Source organism: Cherax quadricarinatus, chromosome 78, assembly GCF_038502225.1.
Source record: "Cherax quadricarinatus isolate ZL_2023a chromosome 78, ASM3850222v1, whole genome shotgun sequence".
Classification (NCBI taxonomy): domain Eukaryota; kingdom Metazoa; phylum Arthropoda; class Malacostraca; order Decapoda; family Parastacidae; genus Cherax; species Cherax quadricarinatus.
The window spans coordinates 17,214,896-17,232,373 of NC_091369.1; the positions used below are offsets into that span (position 1 = coordinate 17,214,896).

General features: G+C 41.2%; 3 non-coding genes across 3 annotated transcripts; all 3 read left to right on the forward strand.

Annotated features, from left to right (window-relative positions):
• Positions 1 to 658: 658 nt before the first annotated feature.
• On the forward strand, positions 659 to 731 carry TRNAV-CAC (transfer RNA valine (anticodon CAC)). Its single transcript has one exon. It is a non-coding gene; the product is annotated as a tRNA-Val (tRNA).
• Positions 732 to 8,273: 7,542 nt separating this feature from the next.
• TRNAM-CAU (transfer RNA methionine (anticodon CAU)) lies at positions 8,274 to 8,345 on the forward strand. The gene has a single exon. It is a non-coding gene; the product is annotated as a tRNA-Met (tRNA).
• A 3,847-nt stretch (positions 8,346 to 12,192) lies between these two features.
• Positions 12,193 to 12,265, forward strand: TRNAV-CAC (transfer RNA valine (anticodon CAC)). Its single transcript has one exon. It is a non-coding gene; the product is annotated as a tRNA-Val (tRNA).
• Positions 12,266 to 17,478: the final 5,213 nt, after the last annotated feature.

Consider the following 17,478-nt stretch of genomic DNA (forward strand, 5'->3'; position numbering starts at 1 on the left):
TTAGACTACCTCTATTACTACAATTAGTACTATTAACTGCCTACACTTCACTCTGTCTCTCTTGTGTCATTATCATTATTGTTCCAGTCACGGTATTGTTTGTGCCTTTTTATTCTTCTCAGGTGTTCCATACCCACAAATCCTTAGATGCCTTAGTGTTCATTTATGCACAGAAAAAGCATCATTTTATTAGCGCAAGCAATGTTGTAAACACGACAACGTTTTGTTTCCTGCGGTATGCATTCCTCAGTGTGCCTAGACCAACGCAATATAATTTAGTGTGATAGGTCACACCCTGACGTAACCAATAGCATACTGATTCCACAGTCCATTATGGCGTCAGTTGCATGAGTCGTTTGCGTATTCTGTACAAGGTAAAGCAGTTATAGTGCAACTAATGTGACTTTTCATTGTCGAAATATTTTAGTTTCCAGGAACTTTTTCTAGTTTTTACGGACTGACAAAGTTTTCCTTGGTTACCAACTCTCCGGTGTCCAGACAGCTTCTATGCAGCCACTAAAACACTTTGGTTATATATTTCCTTAAGAGTTGAATAATATATGAGAAACACAAGTGTCATAATATTTACCTCACAATATTAACTTCACTTATCTACTTGTCCGTATTGTATAATATTATATTACATATAGGAAGGCATGTTTCCGTAGTGTAGTGGTTATCACGTGCGCCTCACACGCGCAAGGTCCCCGGTTCGATCCCGGGCGGAAACATTGTTTACATTGAAGACTTTTATGAATTATGATAAAACAACTCCATCCTCTCTTTGTGGCAGTTGTACCGAGTAGGTCATAATATAATAAGACGCACATTATGAGGAACAATAACGGAGTTCTTCTTTCAAGAAATCAGCCTTATCCCACCTTGGCAAGGTGGCCCAAAAGAAAAAAAGTTTCTCCTATTAAATATAGTAATATATACAGAAGGGGTTACTAGCCCCTTGCTCCCGGCATTTTAGTCGCCTCTACGGAGGAAGAATTCTGTTCCACTTCCCCATGGAGTTATAAATTAATGAAATACAAAATACTTCAGATATATGTTTCACCTGCTTCGAGTTAGTTCACATTGCCTAGTGAGAAAACCTTAAATAACAGATACAATCAAAACTGTTACATCTTAATTCGAAGTATCTTAAATTACTTTGATTTTGTTAAGGTTGATATTTTTGTGAATATCATAACAACACTGAGGCATATTAGACATAATTTAATTTCTGAATGTAATGGAACATTGCTTATATTTGGAGTTTGGTTATGAAAAAATAAATAATAAGTTCAGGTCAAATAATTGTTCATGAATAAGACTGAAAGCAATAAAAACTTTTACTTTGACAAAGTTAGACAGTACATAAATCAAAGATTTATGCATATTATTTATAAATGATGACGAATTGAAAGTTGACCTTTTTAAAATGTGTCCTCAACTGCCTTGTTACTGCTTCCTGTAACCCTCGAGCAGCATAGGAACTCCAGTTAAATTCCCTCAATAGACTAGTAGCTATAACTCAGCTCTCTCTTTATCCTTCGTGGTCAACGAGCTGGAGATATATGCTCTCAAGAAACTTTTTTAAGGCTCAACAGCCTCAAAAACCCAAACGATGCTGAGGGAAAGTAGCTGTAGATGCAGCCCGTCTCTCTTCTCATTATGAAATGTGAGATTAATCTCACGAAACTTTTTCAGCAATCCTAGATAGCGCTTCAGGCTTATTTTCAATTTTCAAACCTACGTTAACATTTAACCCTTCTAATGCTATCACATTTGGTAGTCTGGTGGCCTGTGGCAGCCGGTCGTAACTAATAATAGCTTTTATATCCTTTTACTCATGTACGAATTAATTGCTCTACCATACTGTATTACTTTTGTCACTACTACTACTACTACTACTACCACCACTAGTGAACATCGAAATGGTACCTCACTAGTATTGCACCTCACTCTGAGCCTTTATATACCCTCTGTGTCCATGTATTGTTTGTAATGGTTTGATAAAGCTCCTGGAGAGCGAAACGTTGCCACAATAAAATGTCACATTAGTTGCACTTGTGTCCTTTTACTTTACATATTGTCGGTAACTCTACCAACTTTATTACAAGCAAAAACAACTCGGCAGGGCAAAGCAAGGGCAATGTAAACAAGAAGGGGTGGATATATTTACCTGTATATTACTTCATCAATATATACACTATGTACAGTATTAATAAGAGTAAAATAGATTGGAAATGTTAAAAATGAGAACTGCTAAATGTGTTGAAGACGTCATTCTGGCTGAAATACAGGACTTCCACGTGATTGGCAGGTTTAACTAAGAATACGCACTGAAATGGAGCCCCATAATTGCTACACTATGAATTTCTAGTTCACTGGTCAAGAGAGCATTAGCAAGTAAATTGTGTGACGAACATCGAATATAATATAACATACTCAGTGCACGCCACATCCCCGCTATAAAGTTCGCTGTAATAGTTAAAGTATCCTTCAATAGGGTAGCGTGTCACCATGGAACATAACACAGCTAAATAATGGGACCGAAGTTCTTCTAATACCATCCAACACAGCAGGCAACGTCACCCAAACATAAAAATTGATGTGACTAATACCAAGTACTTGCCCTAAAGTGAGTCAGTAGACAGTGGGGCACAAGATGGTTCAAAACACTTGCGAACGAAGGCAATGTGTTCCCTCACACACACAAAAAAACTTATTGTTTGCTTTCAGTCGGGTATGAAGACGGAAAGTTTTTGGCAGTCCTGCTACCCACTAATAGGAGGGATTGATTACAGGTGTTTCACTTAACTTACAAGGCCCCCTGTCCATTTACCATATTGAAACAACTTACTCAACCCAAGATCCGAGTCCCAAGTTAAAATCAGCATTCTCGTCAGATTTTCTCTCGGACATTGCATGAGATAGGGCCAGAGGTGGAAGAGTAGTGTTTTCCGTAGTTACAAAAGGATCAGGACATAAACCGGAACAAAGGATACCATTAGCAAGCAGTCTTTAAAAATCCTTTAAGGGGAAACACCCTGATACATCTACAATTAAGTAACCAGTGAAATAATAGTTTCCTAACATAAATTCTATGTAGAGGAACTAGGAAAGTGTCTCACTTAAAATTTTCTAATTAGACAGGACTTTAATGAAGTATTATCAGAACTTGGGAGTTCGCCCTCTCGTAATAGGGAGCAATAAGCCACTGTAAGTCTGAAAGTATTGACTTCAATGGGGTAATCTGGCTTATTTAGGGATACATGACTAGCACTAAAGAAAACTGCTATACAGGAATCTTTTACTCTAGTTAGTTGTGATCTTCCCAAGTTGGTTAATGTTCCCCAATGTTTGCGATACGTTAGACTTACTACTGGTAGCAGACAGCTTACTTACTTTGATGCAGTTGGCCTTGTCATGACCAGGTTCATGGCAGTAGTGACAGGATACTTGTTTGGGAATCTTGTCTCTTGTACGATTCTGGTCTTCAAGTGGGTGTCATATCTCACCCCCAGCTTCCGTCCTTGATCCTTTAAGAAATCACAGTGTCCTTTTCTGACGATCTTTATCCTTACCAAAGTGGTGGGATGAAGTTTTATTAGATCTTTAATTAAAAAATCGGTTAGCCTCAAAGGTATCTGCTAGCTTAGCCATTTCCATAGCAACTGCTAACAGATGATCTTTGAGATAGACGCTAATCTCATGACCAACCGACTCTAGGAGATGGACCATGGCTTGGTGCACCAATATACTAAAGTTAGAAACTCAGTGTTCTATACCACTTGTTGATGACAGTACACTGCAGCCCACAAAAAGTCGGCTCAAGACTGGCCTCACTGATACTTGATAAATTTAAAGTGTCTAAGATATTTGGCAGGAATATACAGATATACTTCTAGCACAGTCGCCTTCACAATACAATAATCAAAGAAGTCTTCACGCAAACCAACAGTGAATTCTTGAGCTTTACCATGAAACGTTGTATGAACCAGGGCTGCCTAATGCTAGAATGGCCATTGCAGAGCTCAAGCGTGGTTTTCGAAAGACTTTAAAAACTATTCAGGCTCTGATTCAGAGAAACGAGGCACCAAAGAGACAGACTTTTGCACACTGAAGTATCATCGCTAGTACGCTGAAGTTGTCTCCTCTACTTCTGTCATATTCTTCGTTCATGAAGGTACGCTGTTCAGTAGTTTGAGTCGCCTCGCCCAAGATTCCTAAATGAACAGTCGTTGTCTGGCCACTAATATCTATCATCATCACTAAAGGGGGGAGGAAGAAATAAAAAAAAAAGGAAAATTTAATAAATAAATCAAAATTTAGAAAAAAATATTAAAAAAAAAATTCTTACTGAAAAATAGTTCAGAAATCAGGCCACATTTTGATGTAATCCGCTTATTTATACCACGTGTGGAAAATTTTTAGTTTTTCTAAATTCATCATGTGAAAATTTTGTATTAAAATGTTATGCTGATTTGACCCTTAGAGAAATTTTGAGTGAGGAGGGATGTAGAACAACCTCAAGGTGTGTGTACACTGGTTGTTACAATAGTCATGTAATCAGGTATCATCGAGGTTCAACAGGTGTAAATCGGCCTCAGTCCGTAATTTAGAAATAGTTGACTCATTCCCACTGAAGAATTGCGATATATAGTGTGGAAAACCCTTACAATTCGGCTACAAGGACAGAAAAAATAGGGGATTCCAATTCTTCCCAGCTAAGTGACGGATACTCATACTGTATAGCAGTTTTTGCATTGACCATTGTAATTTCTAGCTATTAAGGTAGCGTTCGGGTGGGATACACATAAAAATTGTGATCCAGCAATTAAATGGTAAGTGGTAATACAAATTTCTTTTCTAATAACATCATAATTTATGCACAATAATTATATTCTGTGTACCCACAAGCAAAAGCGTATGCACTCCACATCATTTTATAATTTACCATTTTTGGTAAGAATGTATAATGAAGTAATTATTAATTTAATATTAGGTCTAGCTTTTTGTGAGAGTGATGATGAAGTGGGCATCGAGGGAGTGACTGTTTGGCGACCTACTGTGACTAGGTGCCACTTACCTCACCCAAATCATTTGCACGTAATCATTCAGGTAATACCCTGGAAACCTCATGCAGGTAATTTCTTACATAATTAATAAGAAGGTTTTTTTTTCCAAAAATATATTTTTTGATGCTGTCATCAAGAGGATATGATGCCATATTGTGGGTTTATATTTTTTTTACTTCGAAAATTATGGGTTTTATGAAAGTTTGGAGTAAGTGTGTCTGGGGTAAGAGGGTTAGGAAAGTCTAGATGAGGAAAAGGAAGACGAGTGAGTAGCAAAGAATTGCAGCGCTGCGAAGGAAGGAGTCATGAAGATGGTTTAGAAAAGCGAAGAAAATGAGTAATGGGAGGTGGATCAGTGTCCATCATTGGTTTTGTTTTCTTATTATATTCTGAGACAGTTTCAGGAGTTTCAGAAGACAAGACGTTGCAGATAGTTTGTCATCAGAGACAGAAGGAGGAGGGTGAAAAAAGATCGGAGAGACGATGGAAGTTACCAAAGAAGGGGGGCTAAAAAGCTAGACTTAGCTTGGGAAGAAACTTGGGAGCGGACAGGAGAGGATGAACCTCCACACCCGTAACAGAGACAGTAAGAGGTAAAGCAATGAGACTGGAAAAGAAAGATGTTTGTAAGGATAAATGAAGGAAGGGTTAAAGGAGATCTGAACTTTGGGGATGGTTTAGACTTTGCAGAAGTAGAGAGGCGATGTAGGAGGTGTAGTTGTGAAAGGTTTTGCAGACAAAGGAGATTGTGGAAGATATTGTAGACACAGGAGATTGTGGAAGTAGGTACCACCAAGGTTGGAGGCCACTTAGCAACGCTCAAATAAGAAAGTTCTGGAAATTTTCCTTGGAAGCAGAGATGAGAGATTGCCATTGTGAAAGTGAAACCCTTTTTCTCTTTGAGATAGCGGATTTCTCGTTGTTTTAAGTAAATTTGGCAACGGCGTGAATAAGCCGGGTGAGCCTTAGTACAATTAAGTGTCATAACAAGAACAGGAGAATACTTCTCAACTTTATTAATGATAATATAAATAATCGTGGTAATATTGACGAAACATACCCAAATACCACTTTGAGTACAGGCAACAGATCCTACATTTATTCATCTTCAACAATGAAAAAAATTGAAAAAATAAAAACGTATCAGAGAAACGCTAGTTCCGAATTGACCTTGAGTACAGGTGACATCTCAATGAATTAGATCTTACATTTCCTTGCCTTCAGTCCTGCAGAATCATTTATCACATCATCAAAATCATTGCTGTCAATTGGCCATTTTCTGTGGATAACATTGCCAAATCAGAGATTCTGGATTGACTCATTGTTTTTAATCAGCTTCAACTTGGAGAAACTCCTTTCACAAGAAGCCACAGCAACACATATAGTAAGGAACAACCTCAGGCAGAGCGTCAGAGCTGGACGAGATTCGATGAAATCCCTTTCAACTATCAATGTTAATACATACAATGTAGCCCAGTGCTTAACTTTTTCAAGATCAACATCAGCAGCTTGCAGGTGCCTCCTTAGTCTTGGTATTTCAAACATGAGCTCATTCTTATATATGTCATTATAGAAAACTGTGAGTCTTGAAGCCAACACCACCAATTCTTCTTCAGTAGCTTGCGCAAGATTCTTCGTCTGAATGACCACAAACATGGCTGCCACGTCCTTGATTGCTTTTGATCACATCTCGAGTTCGTAACGGAAACGATCAATGCACTCCAACATCGCCCTCTTGTTTTCTTCCAGTAGAGTGAGTCCGGAATCTCTTGCCTGCCCCCTTGCCGTCCTTTTCTTTAATCTGATTCTTCTCTCTGTTGAAAATCCATGCTCCTCACATTTCAAAAGTGCCTGCTGTATTAAATTCTCCACTAGGCGATCTTGCCCTTCATACAAAAATATTCGCAGTGCCTCTAGCTTCACCACCACTTTATCAAGTACTGCTGTGCAGCTGAACCTCTCGAAGTATATCACACCAGAAATACAGATGACACAAAAATGTGAAATCGCACACATCAGGGAGAAGACCTTGTGCTGCTCCTCTTGTATCCAAGTTTTCCTGGGGATCGCAAAGAGCTTCAATCGCTGCCACAGATTTTTCGAACTATTCCGTAATTGGTTTCACTGCACTGTAATGAGAACTCCATCTTGTTGTTGATAATCTTTTCAAAGAGACTGCCGTATAGTCCATTAATACATCGTATCGATGGGCGGAGGAGACAAAGAATTTGTACGCTGACTCAAGACTGCTAAAATTGTTCACACAAGATGAATTCTCGACAAAGGAATGCTGACCACACAAGTTCGATGAATGGTTCACACTGCCACTGAAAATTGCCTTCTTGTTCTTTCCCTTGAGAATGGCTTGTACACCACCATGGACCCCGGCCATGGTGGCAGCATTGTCATATCCTTGAACTCGGCACATCAAGTCCAGTCCATCACTTTCCAGCTTTTTCAGAATATCGGAACTGATATCAGCAGCTTTCTTTGCCCTTCTAAAGGAAAAAAAAAAAAACACGAAAACCTTCCTTCACTTGAACTCTTCCATCTTCCATTTGCACTATGGTGTCACCCTTTGATGGTGTCACGTGGGGCGGCGTCCCCCCGCCTCACTTCTGGAAAGTTCAAAGTCTTGCGCACAATAACCTCGTCTGCAGCTTTTTCCTCTCCAGCATGAGTAACCTGGACACTAGCTGCCTCGGATAAGCATTTAGCATGTTGATAAAGTTATGCTTGTTTCGCCTTTTTGACAGAAAGTCGGTTTTCATCCTGTATTACTTTCAACAACTGTATTGGGAACGATGACTGCTGGATACGACAATGTTTCAGTACATAGTCCTTAGAGACTGATACCTAATGACTGTCAAAGAAGACACGCAAAAGAACGCGATGACGAGCAATGTTTACTACAAAGGCTTCATATGCAGATTCCATTGTCTCGATTTTATTAGCCAGTCCAAGAGATGCAAGAGAGCTTTCCATAGATTATTGTCACTCTTCTTATAATATAAATTCTCTATTAGTAATTATACATATTAAATTAAAATCTAATCTAATAATAATTTAGTTGGGTCACCACATGGAAAAGGCAGAGTCCGGGACCCACCCAACGAATACACACAACACACAAGTTGTTATAACCTCTATTTTTTACGTAATTAACTTATGGTGGAAGTATTCTTATTAACCTTCCTATCAAGCAGAGTAGCGCAGTGGAAGCGTGCTGGGCCCATAACCCAGAGGTCCGTGGATCGAAACCACGCTCTGCTACACTGTTTTAGTTTAATTAATAGTATTTTAACGCTCCTTTGAACATCCTTTTCAGTTTCAAACTTGTTCCAGTTATTTAATTTCTCCACACTTAGACCCAGCGTGACATTATACAGAAGTTGTTAATACTTACGGAACTCTAACTTACAGAGAGAATAAATATGGACTTTCTTTTTTTAAATATTCGTTCAGTTTGAAACCTCAATATTGTAGCATTTATGCAAAGAGTCGGAAATCAAACATCGGCTACCCATCCAGGAAACGCAATCTTCGGGTCTCAACCATAGTGTCGTTAATGGAGCCTTAACTTATGTGTCAATGATACTCCTTGAAGAAGCTTCTTAGTTGATAATCTGTGTAAGATCCGTGTTAGTACGCAATTTCCCGATTATAAACATTCACACCCTCAGAAGCACACATCAACCAGATAACTGCTGCAGCATACGGGTGCCTGGCAAATCTGAGATTAGCGTTACGATACTTTAGTAAGGAATCGTTCATGACACTGTGCACCGTGTACGTTAGGCCCATACTGGAGTACGCAGCACCAGTTTGGAATCCACACCAGGTCAAGCACGTCAAAAAATTAGAGAAAGTGCAAAGGTTTGCGACAAAGTTTGTTCCAGAGCTAAGGGAAATGTTCTATGAAGAAAGGTTAAGGGAAATCGGTTAAGATAAATCGACACTGGAGGACAGGAAGGTTAGAGGAGACATGATAACGACATACAAAATACTGCGTGGAACAGACAAGGTGGACAAAGACAGGATGTTCCGGAGAGGGGACACAGAAACAAGGTGTCACACTTGGAAGCTGAAAACTCACGTGAGTCAAAGGGATGTTTGGAAGTATTTCTTCAGTCACAGAGTGGTCAGGAAGTGGAATAGTCTAGCAAGTGATGTAGTGGAGGCAGGAACCATACATAGCTTTAAGACGAGGTATAATAAAGCTCATGGAGCAGGGAGAGAGAGGACCTAGTAGCGTTCAGTGAAGATGCAGGGCCAGGAGCTGAGTCTCAACCCCGACAACCACAATTAGGTGAGTACAAATAGGTGAGTACAATTAGGTGAGCACACACAGACAGACACACACACACACACAAACAGTGGAGACAAGAAGGACTCTGGGAAGACAGGACAGAGAGGGGACACCAACAGAGAATAGACCAACAGGTGCTGGACGATATGCACACAACTGAGGAGGAGGTGAAGAAGCTGCTAAGTGACCTTGATACCTCAAAGGCAATGGGACTGAACATCTCCCCGTGGGTCCCCAGGGAGGGAGCAGATATACTGTGTGTGCCATTAACCACAATCTTCAACACATCCCTTGAAACCAGGCAACTACCTGAGGTATGGAAGACCGCGAATGCAGTCACCATTTTTAAAAAAGGAGACAGAAACGAGGCACTAAATTACAGACCAGTGTCACTGACGTGTATAGTACGCAAAGTCATGGAGAAGATTATCAGGAGGAGAGTGGTGGAGCACCTGGAACGGAACAAGATTATAAACGATAACCAGCACTGATTCATGGAGGGCAAATCCTGTGTCACAAACCTTCTGGAGTTCTATGACAAAGTTACAGAAGTGCGACACGAGAGAGAGGGGGGGGGGTTGATTGCATTTTCTTGGACTGCAAGAAGGCCTTCGACACAGTTCCTCACAAGCGACTAGTGCAGAAACTAGAGGATAAGGCGCGTATAACAGGAAGGGTACTGCAATGGATCAGAGAATATCTGACAGGGAGGCAACAACGAGTCATGGTACGGGATGAGGTATCACAGTGGGCACCTATGACGAGCGGGGTCCCACAGGGGTCAATCCTCGGACCAGTGCTATTTCTGGTATATGTGAATGACATGATGGAAGGGATAGACTCAGAGGTGTCCCAGTTCGCAGATGATGTGAAGTTAAAAAGGAGAATTAAATCAGATGGGAACCAGGCAGAACTTCAAAGAGACCTGGACAGGTTGGACACGTGGTCCAGTAACTGGGTTCTTGAATTCAACCCTACCAAATGCAAAGTCATGATGATCGGAGAAGGGCAAAGAAGACCGCAGACAGAGTATAGATTAGGTGGCCAAGGGCTGCAAACCTCGCTCAAGGAGAAAGATCTTGAGGTGACCATAACACCGAGCATGTCTCCGGAGGCACACATCAACCAGATAACTATTGCAGCACACGGGCGCCTGGCAAACTTGAGAATAGCGTTCCGATACCTTAGTAAGGAATCGTTCAAGACACTACATACTGCATACTGGAGTATGCAGCACCAGTTTGGAACCCACACCTGGTCAAACATGTCAAAAAATTAGAAAAAGTGCAAAGGTTTGCAATAAGGCTAGTTCCGGAGCTCAGGGGTATGTCCTACGAAGAAAGGTTGAGGGATATCGGACTGACGACATTGGAGGACAGGCGGGTAAGGGGAGACATGATAACGACATACAAAATACTGCATGGAATAGATAAGGTAGACAGAGACAGGTTGTTCCGGAGAGGGGACTCAGAAACAAGAGGTCACAATTGGAAGCTGAAGACTCAGACGAGTCATAGGGATGTTAGGAAGTATTTCTTCAGTCATAGAGTCGTCAGGAAGTGGAATAGCCAAACAAATGATGTAGTGGAGGCAGGAACCATACATAGCTTTAAGACGAGGTATGACAAAGCTCTGGAAGCAGAGAGAGAGGGAGAGAGAGAGAGAGAGCAGGAGAGAGAGAGAGAGAGAGAGCAGGAGAGAGAGAGAGAGAGGGAGCCTGGACCCATCCTGGATAGATCTGTCATTTCAGCAGAGCCTTCAACATAGGAGGGATGTGGGTGGCCTTACTGTTATGTACAAGGCCAATATTGTCAAAATACCACACTTGGATCCACTTCGAGGACAGCGTGAAACAAGCTTTTATGCCACAAGACGGGCAGAAAGCAGCAACTTCACTCTGGCTGTACCCTTCTCCAGAACATCACTCCATCTGAGATCATACATACCCAGGATGACTCGAGTATGGAACACATTCGTACAGGATAATGATGTCAACGAGATAAAGTCAGTTGATCAAATGAAAATGCTGGCCCACAGATGGCTCCAACTTCATCCTGTTTCCTACTTGTATGTCTCATAACAATAAAAATGCTTTCAAATGAGCTGATGTAGGTAACAGCTCTTAGCTTGCCAATAAAGTTAGAAATCCTTAACCTGTAAATAGCTGTCAATAAAGCTAGGGATCCTTAACCTTGTCAAACCCTGTGTAAAAAAAAAAAAAAAAAAAAGAGAGAGAGAGAGGACCTAGTAGCCATCAGCGAAGAGGCGGGGCCAGGAGCTGAGTCTCGACCCCTGCAACTACAATTAGGTGAGTACAATTAGTTGAGTACACACACACACACATTTTCTCAGAGGCAACTATTACCCCCTCCTTAACAAGTGTTATATGACACCGTTTTAGGACCATTTACCACGACAAAGAAGTGTCAAGTGTTTTTCCCCTGAAAAAACAAAGAGATAATAACAGCTTATATTTATTCATTGAGATAACTGAATGAAGGAGCTTTAAGCTGGAAGTGCATGTTGCCGTAGCTTGTAAGAAAGCTATTGCCTATCTTACCTTCACAAGTTCTGACACACACATTGTTCTGTCATAAGAACAGCACCACTTAACTGATCATCACAGTCCAGCAATGGAAAACCAACGGCCGCTGCTTGGTGCCCTGTTTTCTCACCTTCACTATGTCCATTATACACAACCGTTTTTTTCCGCGTGTACGAATGTTCTCACGCACGCACACATGTGCTCATACGCATATACACACACACATTAACTCAAAAAGACATGCACACCACATACCCACACTACATGTTTCCGTAGTGTAGTGGTTATCACGTGCGCTTCACACGCGCAAGGTCCCCGGTTCGATCCCGGGTGGAAACATTATTTATCGGGGCCAGGAGCTATGAATCGAATCATGCAACCACAATTAGGTGAGTACACACACACCTAACGACAATGGAGGACAGTAGAGATAGGTTGGGTGGTCATGATAATACCTAAAATATACAGAAGAATTGACAAGGTGGACTGGGACAGAATGTTTAATAGATGGGCAGCAGTAATGGGTCACAACTGGAAGTTGACAACTGAGATGAGTCCTAGGGAAGTTCGAAATGTTATGTAGTGGAGGTAAGAATTACTAAGGCATCACCAGCATAACACTCACATAGATAAAGTCATTTTGGTGACAACAGATGCAATCTTCCCATCTGGTTGTCAGATACTGAGGAAAAACAGGGGGAACAGAGGGGAAGGAGTTGCACTGCTCATCAAAAACCAATGGAATTTTTGAGGAGATGAAGGACTAGTCAGAAGAGAAGCAGGTGACTGCATTGTAGGAAAACTTCTAACTGGGGGTCCAAAACTGATGACGGTAGAGATGTACAACCCACTACTGAACAGCAGGAGACCAAAACAAGAATGCTATGAGAATAAAAGAACGACGGTGACCATACTAGCCGAGGTGACCAGAAGGGCTCACAAAAGCAAGGCAAAGTTACTCATCTTGGATATTTCAACCACAAAGAGAAAGATTGGTAAAATCTGGAGCCACATGGGGGACCGGAGATGTGGACATCGAAGGTGCCGAGGGCTGTGCTGGAAAGCTTCATGTATCAACATGTTAGGGACACGCCCAGAGAAAGAGGAAATGATGAACCAGCAAGTTGGACCTCATTCACCTTCAGCAGTTCAGACATAGGGGAAATAACACACGAAACGCCACTCGACACTAGTGATCACGTGGGCTTGAGTTTCAAATACATAGAGTTAACAGCCAAGAGTGAGGTAGCACGAAAAGGACGGGAAAACCAAACTTCAGAAAAGGGAACTACAAATGTATGAGGCAACTCCTGAATGAGGAACACTGAGTAAGAGACATTGAGGAGGTAAACACAATAATGGAACACGTAACTGTAAATTGCAGGAAAGTGGAGAAGTTCGTGTCAAGGAGCACCAGAAACAATAAGAAGATCAAAGTGAGCCCATGGTTAACCCGAAGGTGTGGAGAGGCCAAAGTCAAATGTGCTAGAGCATGGAAAAAGAATAGAAGGCAGTAGACTTGGGAAAACAGGGAGCTTAGCAGAAGAGCCAGAAATAAATATGCATGGATGAAAAGAGAAGTCCATCACAATACGAGAATGACATATCATCAAAGGCCAGATCTGACCCGTCGTTGTTATACAGTAACATTAGGAGGGGAAGCAACAGTCAACTACCAGGAGATCAGGCTGAGGAACAAAGGAAGGGAGCTCACAGGGAGAGACAAGGAATGGACTCATACATGACAACCCGCTTCAGATAAGGAAAGTCCTGCATCATAAGCCTACTGGAGTTCTACGATAACCTAACTGAACTAAGATAGGATATAGAGGGAAGGTAGGCTGCATCTTCTTGGATTGTAAGAAAGCTTTCAATATCGTTGTGCACAAGATATTAGTGCAAAAGCTAGAGTATCTGACACGAATAAAAGAAAAGGCTTTGCAATGGATCAGAGAATACCTAAAAGGAAGGAAACAACGAGTGATGGTTACGTGTCAGAGCGGGTGCCTGTGACGAGCGGAGTTCCACGAGGATTACTCCTAGAGCTGTTGTTGTTTCTGGTATATGTGAGTGACATGAAGGAAGGGATAGAGTCAGTGGTTCTCCCTGCGGAGACTTTAAATGGATGTAGATCAAGTGGGAATACAAACTGATCTGGACTAAAACTGTCTCCTGGAATTTAACCCCACCGAAACCAAAGTCTTGAAGATTAGGGAAGGACAAAGAAGACCGCCGACGAAGTTCGGCCTAGGAGGTCAAAGGATGCAAAGCTCACTCAAGGAAAAGGATCTTGGGGTGAGCATTATTCCAAGCAGGTCTCCTGAGGAGCACATCAATCAAAATTTGATACATCTCATCCCCTAGTTCTCCGTATCCAACTTTGGCTACGCCGTATCTCTACCAAACATAAAGATATTGTTTTTTGTTGGGTCCCTGGTCATGTCGACGTACAGGGCAATGAACAGGCAGACACTGCTGCGCGGTCAGCAGTGTCTGGACTATTTTGCTGCAATAGCTACCCACCTTCGCACCCGTTGGCAACAACGTTGGTCAACTCTGCTCGGTAACAAACTTCATTCTATTAAACCGGGCATAGGTTACTGGCCGTCTTCTTGTCATCAGTGCCGAGATTGGGAGACCACTCTCTCCCGCCTTCGCATTGGCCACACTCGTCTTACTCATGGGTATCTCATGGAGAGGCACCCTGTTCCTCTCTGTGAGCAGTGTCAAGTTCCAGTATCGATTAGCCACATTCTGTTAGACTGCCCTCTCTATCAACGAGCACGCAGAATTTACCTCCAACGTCGTCTTCGTTCTACTACTCTCTCTTTACCTTCCCTTCTTGCTGATGGACCCTCCTTTAATCCTGACTCTCTCATTGACTTCTTGACAACGACTGATTTACTCCACAAACTCTGATTATACTTTTCGCACTCCCCTCAGCCCTTTCTAGTTCAGTCTCTTGCTGCCCTTTACCCTTTCACCATCCACTACCCCGCTGTTATCCGTAACCTATTACTCATCCATCTCCCTTATGCCACCTGATGCCCTCGCTTCCTTCCTGCCCTGCAGCGTTGTATAGCCCTTGTGGCTTAGCACTTCTTTTTGATTATAATAATAATAATGCAACAGACCATCAATCTACGACCTTTGACCTTATTATTAATGCTGTCAGAGTAGTTGAGAAAACGAGTAAAAAATTCTATTAGGATTACTGATATAGTTTCATCAGATTGATCTCATATTTGACAACGTTTAAGTTCTGGTTAAATTGATCTTAGGAAAAGAAGGGGGATGATCTACAGCTCCTGTCCCTCATCAGTATTCGGTTTTTTTTTTAAGGCTGTTGAACTAGTGCTTTTAGTTTTTTTAAGGCATTTATCTCCTGCTCCTGGATCACGAGGGGTAGAGGGAGGGCTGAGTTATAGCTACCTTTTCTTGGGAGAATTTAACTGGGGTTCCTTTGCTGGTCGAGGGTTACAAGAAGCAGTAAGATGGCAGTTACAAGTCCTATCATTAGCGTTGAGAACACATCTTGTTTAAAAAAAAATCAACTTTCAATTCATAATCATTCTTAAACAATATGCATAAATCTATAATTTATCTTATACTGTTTAACTTTGTCACGGTAAAGACGTTTTTATAGTTTTAATTCTAATTCGGGAATAATTATTTTACCTAAAGTTATTACCTATATTTTTTTCACAACTTAACTAAAAATCGAAGCAATATTCCAGTACATTCAACAATTACCTCGTTATGTCTAATATGCATCAGTATTATTATGATATTCACAATATATGACAAACTTAGCGAATATTGAAACTTAACGAAATAAAAGCAATAAAAGATCCTTCGAATTAAGCCGTAATACCATAATTTTTTTGATATAAAAGTTTTTCTAAATAGGCAGTGTTAACTAACTCGAAACAATTGAAACATTTATCCAAGGTATATTATATTTTTATCAATTTATAATTCCGTTATAATTCATAATAATGTGCGTCTTATTATATTATGACCAACTCAGTACAACTGCCACAAAGAAAGGATGGAGTTGTTTTATCACAGAACTCGTAATTCACAAAATCTTGAATATAAACAATGTTTCCACCCGGGATCGAACCGGGGACCTTGCACGTGTGAGGCGTGCATGATAACCACTACACTATGGATTATTATTATAATAAAAAAGAAGCGCTAAGCCACAAGGGCTATATAGTGCTGCAGGGCAGGAAGGAAGCGAGGGCATCAGGTGGCAAAAGGGAGATGGATGAGTAATAGGTTACGGAGAACAGCGGGGCAGTGGATGGTGAAAGGGTCAAGGGCAGCAAGAGACTGAGCTACTACACTATGGAAACATTCATTTTTTAGCGCAAAATGTAAGGTATGTGAAAATTTTCTAGCTTGAAGGCCTTTATTCTTTTTTTTATTTATTCTTGAGAATATAATAATCTACAGTAAAAACATACTGATAAGTAAAGTTAATATGGTGAATTAAATATGAAGTTTGATATCTAAGGCACGGAGCAGCTGAAGCTCCAGGTTGTAACGCCATTCTGGATGATTCGGATCTTAACTTGTTGTGTGCTCGTATACACTTACGAAGCTGTGCAGCACTAACAGTACGCTGATAATGCCAGCTGAACCTGCGATTCGCCAGCAGCTCTGAAGAGATAATGTGCAAGTTTTGTAAAGTAAACACTGTCACCAAAAGCTTAATATGCACAGCAGTACTTTATACAAACCATTGCCCTTTGGTGATACGCTCAACTTGCAGCTGGTAACTAGGAGATGTCAAACAACGTAACATACTTCTTTCCTAAAGTCTACTGTGAAATCTCTTGTTCATTGCCTTCCCTATATTTTCAGTCAAAATCTTTAAAACCTCTCTCCGTTCCTTAGACATCAAACTTTATTTTCAATGGATTAATACCTTATTTAGTAGTTTAGTTCGTAATCTCCCTCCTGCTACTGATGTTTCCTGACCTAGGGTTAAACTCCAGGAGCCATTTGTCGGACCATACTTGTAGTTTGTCCAGATCACCTTGTAATCTTAACTGATCCTCTCCCACTTGTATTCTCATCAGTTTCACATCATCAGCGAACAGTGACACTTCTGAATCTATTCCTTCCACCATGTCATTCATGTATACAAGAAACAGCACCGGGCCTAGGACTGACCCTTGTGGAACCCCACTCGACACATTCGCCCACTCCGACACTTCAGCACGTACCAACACACGTTGTTTCCTTCCTGTCAGGTATTCCCTTATCAATTGCAGTACTTTCCCCTTCTTCCATACTTCAGGTAGTTGCCCAGTTTCAAGGGAAGTGTTGAAGATTTTGGTTAGTGGCACACGTAGCGTCCTTGCTTCCTCTCTAAGGACCCACAGAGAGATGTTGTCCTGTCCCACCGCCTTTGAGGTATCAAGGTCATTTAGGGGCTTCTCCACCTCCTCAGTTGTGTGTAATTCATCCAACACTTGTTAGCATATCCTTTGTTGATGTACCCCTCTGTTTTGTCTTCCTGTTATCCCTTCAGTCTCCAC